We start from the raw sequence: 13301 nt of genomic DNA, 5'->3' as shown, positions 1-13301 counted from the left end.
GGCAGAGGCAGTAGGGAGTAACGGCGTGCTGCTGAATGAGTACTGGGGTTCGTGGGGGAGGATGAAAAAGCTCCAGAACTAAGAGTGGCAATGGCTGTACACCATCATGAATGCAATTCACGCCGCTGAAATGTACATTTTAAAATAGTTAAAATGGCCAACTTATGTTATTTGTACTTCACCATCCAAAAAAAGCCTTTGACTGTGTGGATCACAATAAACTGTGGACAATTCTGAAAGAGATGGGAATACCAGACCACCTGATCTGCCTCTTGAGAAACCTATATGCAGGTCAGGAAGCAACAGTTAGAACTGGACATGGAACAACAGACTGGTTCCAAATAGGAAAAGGAGTACGTCAAGGCTGTATATTGTCACCTTGTTTATTTAACTTCTATGCAGAGTACATCATGAGAAACGCTGGGCTGGAAGAAGCACAAGCTGGAATCAAGATTGCCGGGAGAAATATCAATAACCTCAGATATACAGATGACACCACCCTTATGGCAGAAAGTGAAGAGGAACTCAAAAGCCTCTTGATGAGAGTGAAAGAGGAGAGTGAAAAAGTTGGCTTAAAGCTCAACATTCAGAAAACGAAGATCATGGCATCTGGTCCCATCACTTCATGGCAAACAGATGGGGAAACAGTGGAAACAGTGTCAGACTTTATTTTGGGGGGGGGGCTCAAAAATCACCCCACTCCAGTACTCTTGCCTGGAAAATCCCATGGACAGAGGAGCCTGGTAGGCTACAGGCCATGGGGTCGCAGAGTCGGACACGACTGAAGCGACTTAGCAGCAGCAGCCAAAATCACTGCAGATGGTGACCGCAGCCATGAAATTAAAAGACACTTACTCCTTGGAAGAAAAGTTACGACCAACCTAGATAGCATACTGAAAAGCAGAGATGTTACTTTGCCAACAAAGGTCCGTCTAGTCAAGGCTATGGTTTTTCCAGTGGTCATGTATGGATATGAGAGTTGGACTGTGAAGAAAGCTGAGCACCAAAGAATTGATGCTTTTGAACTGTGGTGTTGGAGAAGACTCTTGAGAGTCCCTTGGACTGCAAGGAGATCCAACAAGTCCATTCTAAAGGAGATCAGCCCTGGGTGTTCTTTGGAAGGAATGACGCTAAAGCTGAAACTCCAGTACTTTGGCCACCTCATGTGAAGAGTTGACTCACTGGAAAAGACCCTGATGCTGGGAGGGACTGGGGGCAGGAGCAGAAGGGGACGATAGAGGATGAAATGGCTGGATGGCATCACTGACTCGATGGACGTGAGTCTGAGTGAACTCCGGGAGTTGGTGATGGACAGGGAGGCCTGGCGTGCTGCGATTCATGGGGTCACAAAGAGTTGGACATGACTGAGCGACTGAACTGAATTGATCGATCCAAAAAAAAAGTATAAGGGCACATCCTCCAAATTTTCACCTAGAAACCAGAATAAGCTTCATGGTGAAGCAGTCAATTCTATATCTTAACTGAAAATCAATGAGGAAGACCTTAGGAATGCCGAGGAAGGGATCAGACCCTTCACAACCCACGTCATGAGCAGACTTGGCGGTGAATGACCCACGGCTCCCATGTCAACAGCTCTGCCGCTTCGCCAATAATTTCAGCATTGCGTGGCTTGAAACAACATCCATTTTTTTACGTTCTCAGCCGTGTAGGTGGATGGGCCAGCTTGGTTGATCTCCCCTGGGCTCTCCCACAGGCGGTGGCCAGCTGATGGCTGGCAGATCTAACAAGGTCTCACTCTCAGGCTTCAGTGTCAGAGGCTGGTTGGCCAGGAGGCCTCCACTGGGAAGGCCCGGCTTTGCTCCCCATGGTCTCTCATGCCCCAGGGGCTAAGCTGCTTCACAGGGCAGCTGAGGGAGAGACACAAGTCCCCAGTGACTTCACTCCTTCCACGTTCTACTTCAGAACAAGTCATGGGCCTCGATTCAAGTGATGGGGGAACAGAACCTAGCTCCTGATGCCGGAGCTGCCAAGGAGCTCGTGACCCCCTAACGCCACTCTGCTGTAACGTGTCTGAGTGTGTGCGTGCACGCGTGTGCATACACTCGGTTGCGTCTGACCCTTTGCAGCCCCACAGACTGTAGCCCACCAGGTTTCTCTGCCCATGGGATTTCCCAGGCAAGAATACTGGAGCAGGTTGCCAATTCCTCCTCCAGGGATCTTTCCCACTCAGGGATCAAAACCGCGTCTCTTGTGTCTCTTGCCTTGGCAGGCGGATTCTTTACCAGAATCCACGGTGCCTCATACCCACTTCTTCCCCTTGTCCAGCATCCTTTCCACCTCCAGGTGGGCTTCAAAGGGACTCGGGCATGAGGTTCAGGTGTCCATTTTGTACATTACCTCGCAAAATAATTTCTGTTATTGGAGTAGAGTTGTTTTACAATGTTGTGTTACTCACTGCTGCACACCAAAGTGAATTAGCCACACATATACATATGTGCCCACTTCCTTGGATTTCCTACCCATTTCGGTCACCCTTAGCAAAATAATACAGCTGAAGGTGTAACGGCTTGCATGGCAAGGATGCTGAAACAGCTCACGAGAGGGCCTGCAGCCACACTTCTTCCTTGTCATTGCTGTTGTTCAGTCGCTAAATCATGTCCAACTCTGTGACCCATGGAATGCAGCATGCCAGGCTCCCCTGTCCTCCACAATCTCCCAGAGTTTGCTCAAATTTCATGTTCACTGAGTCGGTGTTTTTCCTTAAGGCCCTATATTTCTCTTTGCTTCCAAACTAAAGAGGCTTCTTAGCCCCTTACTTCTCTCTTTGTCCTGAACCTCCTCTCTGCTTCTCAGCAGCTGGTGAGGCCTTTACATTCCCTGAGGCCCCAGAGGGAGTCCATCCAGGTGGGAGAAACAGAGTGAGCAAGGACGGGGAAAGGAGGGCAGGGGCCTCTGCCCAGTGTGGCCAGAACCCAGGCTGTATGGAGCAGAGTTCTCCTGGCAATAGGGAGCCACTGAGGAGTGCGGAGGGCCACAGTCAGGGCCACGCTGAGGGGAAGTCACCAGCGGCAGGTGTCGACAGGCAAAGTTCAGAGAGCTCAGAGGCAGACTGGGCCGTCACAGCGGAGGCTGTGGACACAGTTGGGCGATGGGAACTTGGGCGAGGACATCACAGAAGTAGAAATGGACCCTATTTCACAACAGCTTCTGCGTGGGAGGACAAGTCAAGGGCACCATGCAGACAAAAAGGAAGGCCAGGAGAGACGAGGTTCACTTCCAGAGACAGCCAAACCGGAGTCGGGGAATTCGCTGCAACTTCTGAGGCGTCCAGAGCTTGGGACTCTATTGCCGTGGACCGGGGGCTCCCCGGGGGCGGCCCTGCGAGGCCGAGGGCTGCGGAGGAGTCCCGGGCGCTGGAACGTTCCCCATCTTGCCCGAGGCCAGCCCTGCGGTCTGTTGTGCCGCCGGGTCTAAAACCTCAGCTTTTAAGATTGAGCAATAGCGTTTTCTCCTCCCAGATGAAAACCTGTCCAAAAAGCAGGCCTAGATTTCTCCCCTACTTCCCCAACACTTGGAGAGCTCTGCGGTCAGCCGCAGCTGTGTCACTGACAACAGATTTTACAAGGCTGACCAGGTGCCAGGGTCCTTTCAGAAGTAAAAATAGCTGAAATCAGCCGGCTCTCCCGGAACCGTGAAAACATCTCGCCATATCTCCAGCTTTCACCTACTGCCGTGTCACTCCGAACCCCAACACACTGCATGTGCGACCCGTTCCAGGAGCCCTGAGAAGCCGTCCCGAGGACCCAGTTTCACACACACTTGGACTTGGGGCTCAGTGCTGGAAAGGGGGCATCCGGCAGGAAACAGGGCTACCCCAGTCTTGGCCACCGCGTGCATGTGTGCTAAGACGCTTCAGTCATGTCTGACTCTTTTGCAATCCCATGGACCGTATCCTGCCAGGCTCCTCTGTCCGTGGGATTCTCTGGACAAGAATACTGGAATGGGCTGCCATGCCTTCCTCCAGGGGATGGTCCTGACCCTGGGATCGAACCCGTGTCTCTTATGTCTCCTGCTCTGGCAGGTAGATTTACCCCTAGCGCCACCTGGGACGCCCCTTCCTCACCTCCAGGCACACCTGATCACTCAAGCACACCGTCCATGTTCCCGACAGAGAAATGACACCACCTTGCTGGGGGTGGTTGCTGGCCCACGCCTGGCTCTGCCATGCCCACAAGGTTCACCTGCCCAGTATCGAGGTCCTGGACTTTGGCTAACGTGCTGTCAGGTAAGCCGCAAAAACATCTCTGTGACTTTTCAGCACACGGTGCATCCGAGAGGTCATTTGAGGCTAAGACCAGAAGGATTAAAAGATCTGATTCCTTCCTGAGGCCCTTAGTTGTAAAGGAGCAAAGAAGCCATAAAACAAAGATTTATTCAGTTTTAGCCCGACAGCTCAATGGCGCAGCCCCGTAAGAACCAGGGAAAATGAAACATCTGGCCAGAAAAGCTCACTTGTTTACAAAAAAAAAAAAAAAGAAAAAGAAAAAGAAAAAGGGTTTAAGAGGCTTCTCCAGCTTCACCACGTTCTTGGACTAAAATTAGGCTGAAAGCTCAAAACAATGTAGACTGTTGAGAGCGAGGGGCGGCACGGGGCAGGAGAAAGAACATCTTGTTTCCTCCTCTCCCAGCTGCCTCTGAGCGCGGGTCCCCTCTGAGCACACCCCAGGAGAGGCTCTGCCCCGCTAGGTAGCACGCTGGGGAGCGCACAGCTGTGGCGCACCCCACACAGGGGCCCGGGGCTGCCTCCGCCAAGAGGCTGAGCGCTCTTTCGGGGGAGAAGAGCGTGCAAGGAGCTGATGCTCGGAGAAATGAGGCAGCCCTACCTGGCGCCCCCAAGGATCTCCAACTCCTCCGTTCGCAGCTCAGTGCAAACACAGCTCGTGCCACCAGATATTGACAACGGCCTCACCTGGCAGGGGATGGGGGAGGTGGGGTGGGGCGGACAGGGAAGGGTAGATCTTTAAAGAGAGGGACAATGGCTGTTTTGTAAGGAAGGAAGCCTGCACTGATGACACAGTCCTTGACCTGAGTTGGGAAACTCCGCTTTCCTTTCCAGGCCTGCTGTTGATTCAGCAAGGACTCTCGGGCCAAGCCCTCTCTGCTCAAGTTTGCCCTCCCCCTCCACCCCTCACCCCCACCCCTACCCCCCGCCCAACTGGGCACCATGGTGGGACAGTGATGGGAATCACAGGACCCGGCTGGTGCCTTCCGCTCTCCCTGGGATGCTAATGGGATTAATGGGTTAAGGTAGGAAGATGCTTTGAACTTCTTGGCACAGGGCTGTCTCAAGCTCGGTAATTAATAAACCTTACCAAAGAGGTGGATTAAGGTCAGAAGTTATTCAGGGGCCTGGGGAAGAGAGTTGGTTTGTCTGCGTGGCCAGGTCTTCAGAGCTGATGGGGAGGGACATGTTGCCTCGGCCACCGGCTGCCCAAGAGCGTTGCGAGCAGGGATGCCTGGGTTCCCTGCTGTGCACGTGAGCTGCCCAGACTAACAGTACTGGGGGACACAAATGCACACTCTCACCATGAAAGCAAAGTCCAGAGGAGAAAGAAGAGCGGGCCACCGACAGAGAAGGGGTTCAGCAGCCCGCCCACCACTGGGCCCAGAGTGAAGTCAACATTGTGGTGATAGGAGATGAAGCTTCCGACAGCAGCCAGAGGGGAAGAGGCTGGGCAGACGTGGAACCGCAAGGAGGCGGTCCCACAGCTGCCTTCAAAGAGGGCCTGGAAACCAGCGTGAGCTGCCAGGACCAACGTGTTCCCACACCCCACCAGAAAGATGACTTAGGAACCCTGCTCCGCCAGATGCCAAGCAGAGAAGACCGTGAACTCAGCTGGACTTCGTTACCGAGGCTGGTTTCCTTTCTCTGAAAAACCAGAGAGTCGGCCAGCCACAGCCTCGATGCCCCTGCATCGCTCAGGCCTCCAACCTTAATGCTCTGAGCCGCCCCCTCTGTGCGTGGCTACCCTCTGCTGCCCCGCCAGGAGTCCTGGCAGGACGTGTGGGAACTCATGAGTCCCGACTCCCCGCTCCCCTACACGGTGACCAGACTTGGGCCTCGAGAAGGAGGTCAACACAGCACTCCGTACTGTTCCTTCTCACCCATTCAGCTCTTTCAAGTGTTCCCGGGGCATCTCCTAATTCTGCTCTCGTGCCATAAATCACTGACCGGGGACAGGGGAGTGATGCTCCCTGCCCCTGAGCCCCCCATCGTGAGCTGGAGTCCACCACCCGCCCGGCCAGCATGGTGAGGGCCCACGTCCTCTGCACCCTCCCCAGAGAGTCCCCTGGGGCCCGTGTTCCCCAGGAAGTGTCCCCAGATCACCCTCAGCCAGCCCTCCCATCTGTGAATCACTCCCCAAGCCTCCTGAGCATGCGCTGACACACTGCCAACCAAGGATCTGGCCTTTGGGCTGACAGCATCCACTCCCGCCGGTGGGGCACCCGTCCTGGCCCGAGGGCTCTGAGAGTGCCGGCCCCAGTGGGAACATGTCTGCAGGCACAGGGAGGAGTCATCAAAAGCCCAGCATCTGCCCCACTCCTTCTATGTCATACACAGCGGTTGCTCACCGTCCGAGGCCCCGTGGGAGCTGACACAGCCAAGGCTGAGGAGCACTGTGGGCTCTACAGCAGTGATCCCCCGATCTTGGGCACCAAAGACCTGTTTCACGGAAGACAATCTTTCCATGGACCCGGGAGGTGGCGGGGAGGGTTTCGGTTTCACCCACTGCTCCTCTCCTGCTGTGAGGCCCACTTCCTAGTAGGCCATAGACCAGTACTGGCCCATGGCCCCAAGATTGGAGACCTCTGCTCCAATGGACACCATGACCGGCTGGCTCATTAATCATCTTCTACACCCTGAGAGGTGGGCATCGTCCCCCAAGAAGGGACAAGTGCCCTACAGGTCAATAATGGTACCCAGAGTTTCACACTCTAAACGGCAAAGTCTGGACATGAACCCCCTTCCCGTCATCCCACGGCCGCATCTCCTAATGCCTGCAAGCTCGGGCTAAACACAGTCATCCCAGACCGTGGTGTCCACCTCTCAGGCCCTCCTCCACGGCCACGAGCTTGTTCCATCTCCAGCCCAGGCCACTCACCCGGCAGGAGAGAGCAAGATGGCCTTGGGGTGCTGTTCATTTCCTCATCTGAGCCCAATCTCTCCAGGCCCTGGGCCTGGGCACGGTCGCCTCTCTGCTCTGACGCAGATGCTCAACCCAGCTGACCCTGACACCTCTTGGCAACCATCACTCAGCCCTGTCCCTTCTTCCTGAAATGCACGTCAGAGGGTACCAGATGGCTCCTGTCGCTGAGGTATCACACACCCAAACCTAGGCCTTTCACCACCTGCTGCAGTCTCCATCTCTGGTCCCTGAAACTGGTGCCTCCCAGGTCACCCTTGCCCCCACCTCCGCTCCCCACCTTCGTCCCGTCTACCACGGCCACGGCCACGAGGTTGCCACACCTGCTCCCTTCCACCTCCCGCGATCTCCAGCCTGCCTGCGCCTTCCCGCCCCACGTGGTCCTTCCCCTAACACTTTCTCAGCATCCCCAGCCTGACGCCTGCCTGAGCTGCTCCCTAAGGAGTGCATGAGCCCAGGTGCTGAGTAGACCGCAGTATCTTCCTTCTTAAAAGCCGAGAGCTCCTCTGAGGCCTTGAGGACAAGCTCTGAAATCTTCAGTGTGGCTTTGGAAGCTCTCCCAATTCATCTCCTGACCTCTCCCAGACAGGCCGAGTTTGGGGGCCAACCCAGACTATTCACCTTGCGTGCCCCACGCTCTGTTTCCAAGCTTTGCACGTATAGCTCCTTCTGCCCAGAGAACTCACTCCCGCCTCCCCTGTCACTGGCCTGTTATCCTCACCCCTCAGGAGCCCTTTCGCTGTGGCAGCTTTGCTGACCTCCCCCAGGGGGGACTGTCCCCCAGTTCCCAGCTGGGGCTGCACCAGCCTCAGCCAGGACATGTTCACACCCACAGGGGGCTGGGAGTCTGTAGCTGGGAAGTCATATGGATTTGCCAAGTTGTATCGATTATCTCCTGGGGACGGGGCATGGGGAGGGGCGAGTGTGTCTCTTCCCACAAGGGCACAAGGGTCGAGTGGGTGACCACAGGCGTCTCCTCTTCAGCTGAGGCTCAGCCCTGCTCAGCATCCAGGACAGGCTTGCTGCTTTGCCTGGCCTCTCCTCTGAAGCTGTTTATGCGCGTGGAGGCCAGCGACTAGGGTGAGCTCAACACGGTTTCCAGCTCACCGATGAGTTACTCCTAAAATGGAAAGGCTGGAGGGTGCCAGTGTGTCTCAGAGGCAGAAAGGCAGCCTTCAGAGGGGGAAGGCAGCCTCCAGCCCCCAGCCCTGGGTGTTCCAAAGTTCATCACAATATAATACGGTGTTTCGGAAAATCGCAGTAAGCGAATCAGCGCCGCTCCGGCCCCCGGGCTCTGAGACCAGCTTGGCCTGGGCTGAGGACGCAGGCGAGCGCAATGGGGCTCACTCCCGAGCTGTTCCCCTGCTCTGTGTGGCCCCCACCACCCCGTGTGGTTTCCTATCTTCTCCAGACCCGTCGGCCCGCCCCCCACCCCGTCACCATCACCGAGGGAAGAAACAGCGTAAATCATCTCCCCGCGCGGTCCCTAAGCAAAGAGGGAAAACGCTCTGGAGAGGTGTGGTGTCAGCCCAGAAAAACAGCAGGCCGGGCTGAGGGCCCGTACAACTGCCAGCAGGAGGCTGAAGGCGCTGCATCAGTGGGCTCGCCGAGGGCTCCGCCCGCCATAAATCACCTTGAGCCTTGGCCTCCAGGCTGGGCGCTTCCCACTCCAGTTCACACGGGGAGGGCGAGGGGACTGCTGGCCCGGGACCCCAGCAGACGCTGCAGGCTTGGGGCTCGGCTTCACCCGGCCTGACCCCCCGAAGAGGCCCACACGCTCAGCATCCCACGCACCACACGCGGCCATGGGATTACACAACTCAGTTCTGATGTTGCAGAGAACACCACGTCCAGGCAAGCCCAGCCCGCGGGCACAGCGGGGAGGCGGGAACCTGGGTGCTGCCCACCAGCAAGGGTGGGTTGGGGGGGGTGAATCCTACTCCCACCAGACCCCGTGGGCACGAGATGCCACCCCTCACCCCTGCTGCTGCCTCCATAGGATGAGAAGCAGCACTGAGCATGTGGGCTACACGGCACCCAGCTCGGTGGACCCCAAAACTCGCCTCCTGGGAGTGTGAGACTGGGTCAGGATGAGGCAGACGTGGGAAAGGAGCAGGACAGGAAGGAAGGACTGCACAGGGGATTTTTGCTGGATTCCCGCTTAATCGGGATAAGCTGCCTGGAGAAAACGGACTGTTATCATCCCCCCTTTCATGTCTGGCCAGGAATGTTGCTACTCAGCAGAAAAGCTACATCCTAGCTCCTGAGCCATCTCAGGAGAGCCCAGGGTCGGGGTCCTCAACAGCTCTGGCCGTGGCCGGGGAAGGTCTACCACGAGAGATGGTAAAAGCACAAGAAACAAGGAGGCTTCTGGCAAACACAGCCTCGGAGCCACAGGAGCCTCTGTCTCCATCCCAGAGCCACGGGAGCCTGGAGGAAGACTGTCCCCACCCCCTGAGTGTGAACTCACCAGGAAGGGGAACCCAGGCCCCAGGACGACACGGTCTGTTCTCCCATCCTTGGAGAGGGCCCGGGTGCTGGAGTCACCTGGGCCCAGGAGGAGAAGGCTGCTGCCTGCCACACATCCAGCAAGCCCCACGCCTCCATAAGATGGGGGTGGGGGGGGTATGTTCCCCAAAGGGCCTCCCATCTCAGGAGTCCCGGTGCCTGCTCCGATCAGGATGGAGGCACAGAGGATTTTTGGAGCCAGAACAACCCAGCTTTCATGCCCAGCTCTACAGCCTGGTCATTGTGTGACACAGGCCCCATCACTGATGCCCCGGCTCACGAGTCGGAAGCATAGGAGAGGACCGAGGACAAAGGATCTTCTGACACGAGGAACTGGAGGAGTCTGGACGGAGACACGGCGAGGCCGGGCTGGGGGGATCAGAGCCAGCCTTCCCTGGGGACAGAGTTTCTGTTTGGGGGCATAAAAAGTCCCGAGAGAGCTGGAGGTGATGCTCGAGTGACACAATGAACAGGAGTAACACCACTGAAACGCATGCCTGCAAATGACTAGGATGCCACGTTTCAGGCAACCTGTGCGCGTCACAATTAAAACATTTGATTACACATGTTCGGGGCCTTCTCCCTCAGTATAGTTTCTAGGGGTTTGGTGGTGTGGGGCCCAATGAGATGTCAATTCAGAAGTGAAGGGTATGTGACCACATCCGATCCCCAGTGACAACCAAGAAAGAGACACAGTGCCCCAACACCTCCTTGGGTCCTGGAGGCAGACACGGTCCTCATCTGGGCATGCTGCCTCGGCCCTGGACAAGTCACACGAAAAGCTGCTGGCTTGCGGGGCACGGGGAGCGGTCAGAACAAGAAGGGGCGACCGAGGATGCAATGGTTGGATGGTATCATCAACTCAACAGACATGAGTTTGAGCAAACTCGGGAGATGGTGAGGGACAGAGAAGCCTGGCGTGCTGCAGTCCAGGCGGGGGCAAAGAGTCGGACACAACTGAGCAACTCAACAACAACAAGAGGGGTGGTGGGCATGAGCTTAACGGGGACAGAGCTTCCGTCTGGGAAGCTGCACGGTGGTGGCCACCCCACAACATAAACGCTCAGTGCCACTGAACCGTGCGCTGGGAAACAGTCAAAATGGCAAGCTGAGTTCGTATATTTTACCATTTTAAAAACTAGGGGGGAAAGGTGGACTGCATTAACATATACAAAACTACGGTGTTGCCTGAATAACTTAATTCACGACCTATATAAACAGTGCAGAAATCGCATAAACCTATTAAAAATTTTGAAAGTAACAAGAGCAATCATGAATAAAGATGGGGAGGGGGAGAGGTGGTGTGAGTGAGCCTGAGCCAAGTCTCATCTTTTATGGTGGGGGGGGAGGCGAGGGGGCAGCTGCTGCTGCTGCTAAGTCGCTTCAGTCGTGTCCGACTCTGTGCGACCCCATAGACAGCAGCCCACCAGGCTCCTCCATCCATGGGATTCTCCAGGCAAGAGAGTACTGGAGTGGGTTGCCATTGCCGTCTCCGGAGGGGGTAGCAGATGAGTGAAAACATCAACGTCTAGGAGCAGTATTATCGTTACAGGCTTGGAGTAATTAAGGAGAAGAGTCAGAAGCAGAACGGATGGAGCCCTGCGGGGTGGGGGAGGGGGCCACTGGCTTTTCCTTCTACCTTTCTGGGGAACTTAATCATCACTGAGTCATGTATCTACATTACCCTCAAAAATAATTGAAAGCAGCTGTGACTCAGCCATCTGTGAAGACAGCTAAAACTTTCTTAAACAGAGAATCAAACCCTCACCTCCCCCAAGCCCACTGCTCCTCAGCACCCAGGATCCAGCTTCAGGAGGAGGGCTGGAAGGAAGGAGGCAGGGACCCCCTCGGACAGGGAAGAGGCTGAGGAAAGTAGTGAAGCCCTGGGGTGGAGCCGAGGGGGTCAAGATGAACACACACTCCAGTATTCTCGCCTGGAGAATCCCCATGGACAGAGGAGCCTGGCGGGCTATAGTCCATGGGGTTGCCGAGTCGGACACAACTGAGCGACTAAGCACAGCACAGCAGTGGCGAGAAGGGGGGGACAGGAAGGACAAAGAAGATGTGGGGGCACACGGGGGTCCAGGAGAGGAAGGGGAAGAACCTGCCCTGGACTCCTCCCTGGCCTCCCCTCCCCCGCAGACTCTTGGGCACTGCAGGCCTGTTTGATCAACATCCTGGCAGCTCTAATGGGTGGTAGCTGCCACCAGGTCTGTCTCTGATGGGACACTGAACGTCCCCCGGGCAGGAGGAGGGGCTGGCTCTCGCTCCCATGGGGCGGAGGCGAAGTCAGTGCCCTCGGGCCCCAGGCACTGTGTCTGGCACAGCGGGGTTTCCCAAACGTTGCTCATGAAATGAGTTTTCTGCACTGACCTCCATCTGGCAGTTTAATGCCAGTTGCTACTGGTGCCCCATGGTGGCCCAGCGTCCAGCAATGGCTCTGAAGTCTTCAGAGGAGACTGAAGACTGAAGACTCTCTGAAGGAGCTCAGACTTGGCATTAAGATGGGCTGGAGGGGCTTCCTGCCACTAGAGCTCCTGGGCATGGGGTGGGGGGGCAGACACAGGAGCCCCGTGCGGGGACAGAAGAGCTGGCAGCCTCCACAATGGCCCTCGGCGTGCAGGGACACACAGCACCCAGAGGGCACTTGGGAGCAAGGGGGAGGTGGGACTCCACAGAGAAGGGCCCCACGCTGCCTCTTTGAAGACATTCCTTTACTAAATGAAATTTCCCTCCCCTGCACCCCAAGTCCAGTAACTAACGACGGGGGGATGAGGGACGTTGACCTGTACAACCGGACAGGGCTGGGGGACCCGTGCAGTCCGAGCCTTCCTTCACAAACAAGCTGAACACAGACACCCCGAGGGCTTCCGTGCCCTGGCATGGGTCCACACCGGTGTAGGCCACGACCGTCGAGGAGCGTTTGAGTGTGAACTCCCTCGTGGACGGCCAAGGATGGTCTCTTTTCATCTTCCCAGGAGCCCCACGAGGTGGAGGGCTGGGGTCTTTTTAGCGATAAGATGGCAGAGGCTCCAGCCCCACAGCAGTTCCCCGGGGTCCTCTGCTCCCTGGGGCCGGGGGTCCTAGCCCACGTCCTGCCCAGGGCCCCAGTCAGCCCCACCCTGCCTGCCTGCCCGCCTGCCTGGCCTGGGGACAGTTCCTCTCCACAGGCGTTGCCCGTGAACCCTTGCCAAGCAGCCAGCTGGCCAAGGAACGTCTGAGCCAGCCAAGAAGGTCCAGGAACAGCCCCGTGTGGGCTCCCCGAGGGCTGAGCCACAGACGCAAGGCTTCCACCGCCGCCCTGCTCAGCGGACGCCTTCAGCCTCATCTTCTAGTTTCGTGTTCCTCGGCTGCTGTTTCTTGGTTGTGTTTTTCCTTCTCGGCACTTAATGATGAATTAAATTCTTTTCATTTTTGCTCCTGATGCCAAATAACAGCTGAGAAGGGAAGGCAGACAGACCCAGGCTAATCAAACCTCCTAACGCGTCCGGTCATTACAAGAGACGTCGCTGAGCTGGGGGTGAAGCCGCACAAGGTGGAGAGAGATGGACCCACGGTCCAATTCTGCCGCTCACCCCGCTAGACCTTCAGCAGGGTCCCCCTTGGTGTGGGGGACCCCAGTGTCCT

This window comes from Bos grunniens, chromosome 21, assembly GCF_055505025.1.
Source record: "Bos grunniens cultivar Pamir isolate PY7600 chromosome 21, Bosgru_T2T1.0, whole genome shotgun sequence".
Lineage (NCBI taxonomy): Eukaryota > Metazoa > Chordata > Mammalia > Artiodactyla > Bovidae > Bos > Bos grunniens.
This window is presented reverse-complemented; position numbering follows the sequence as displayed.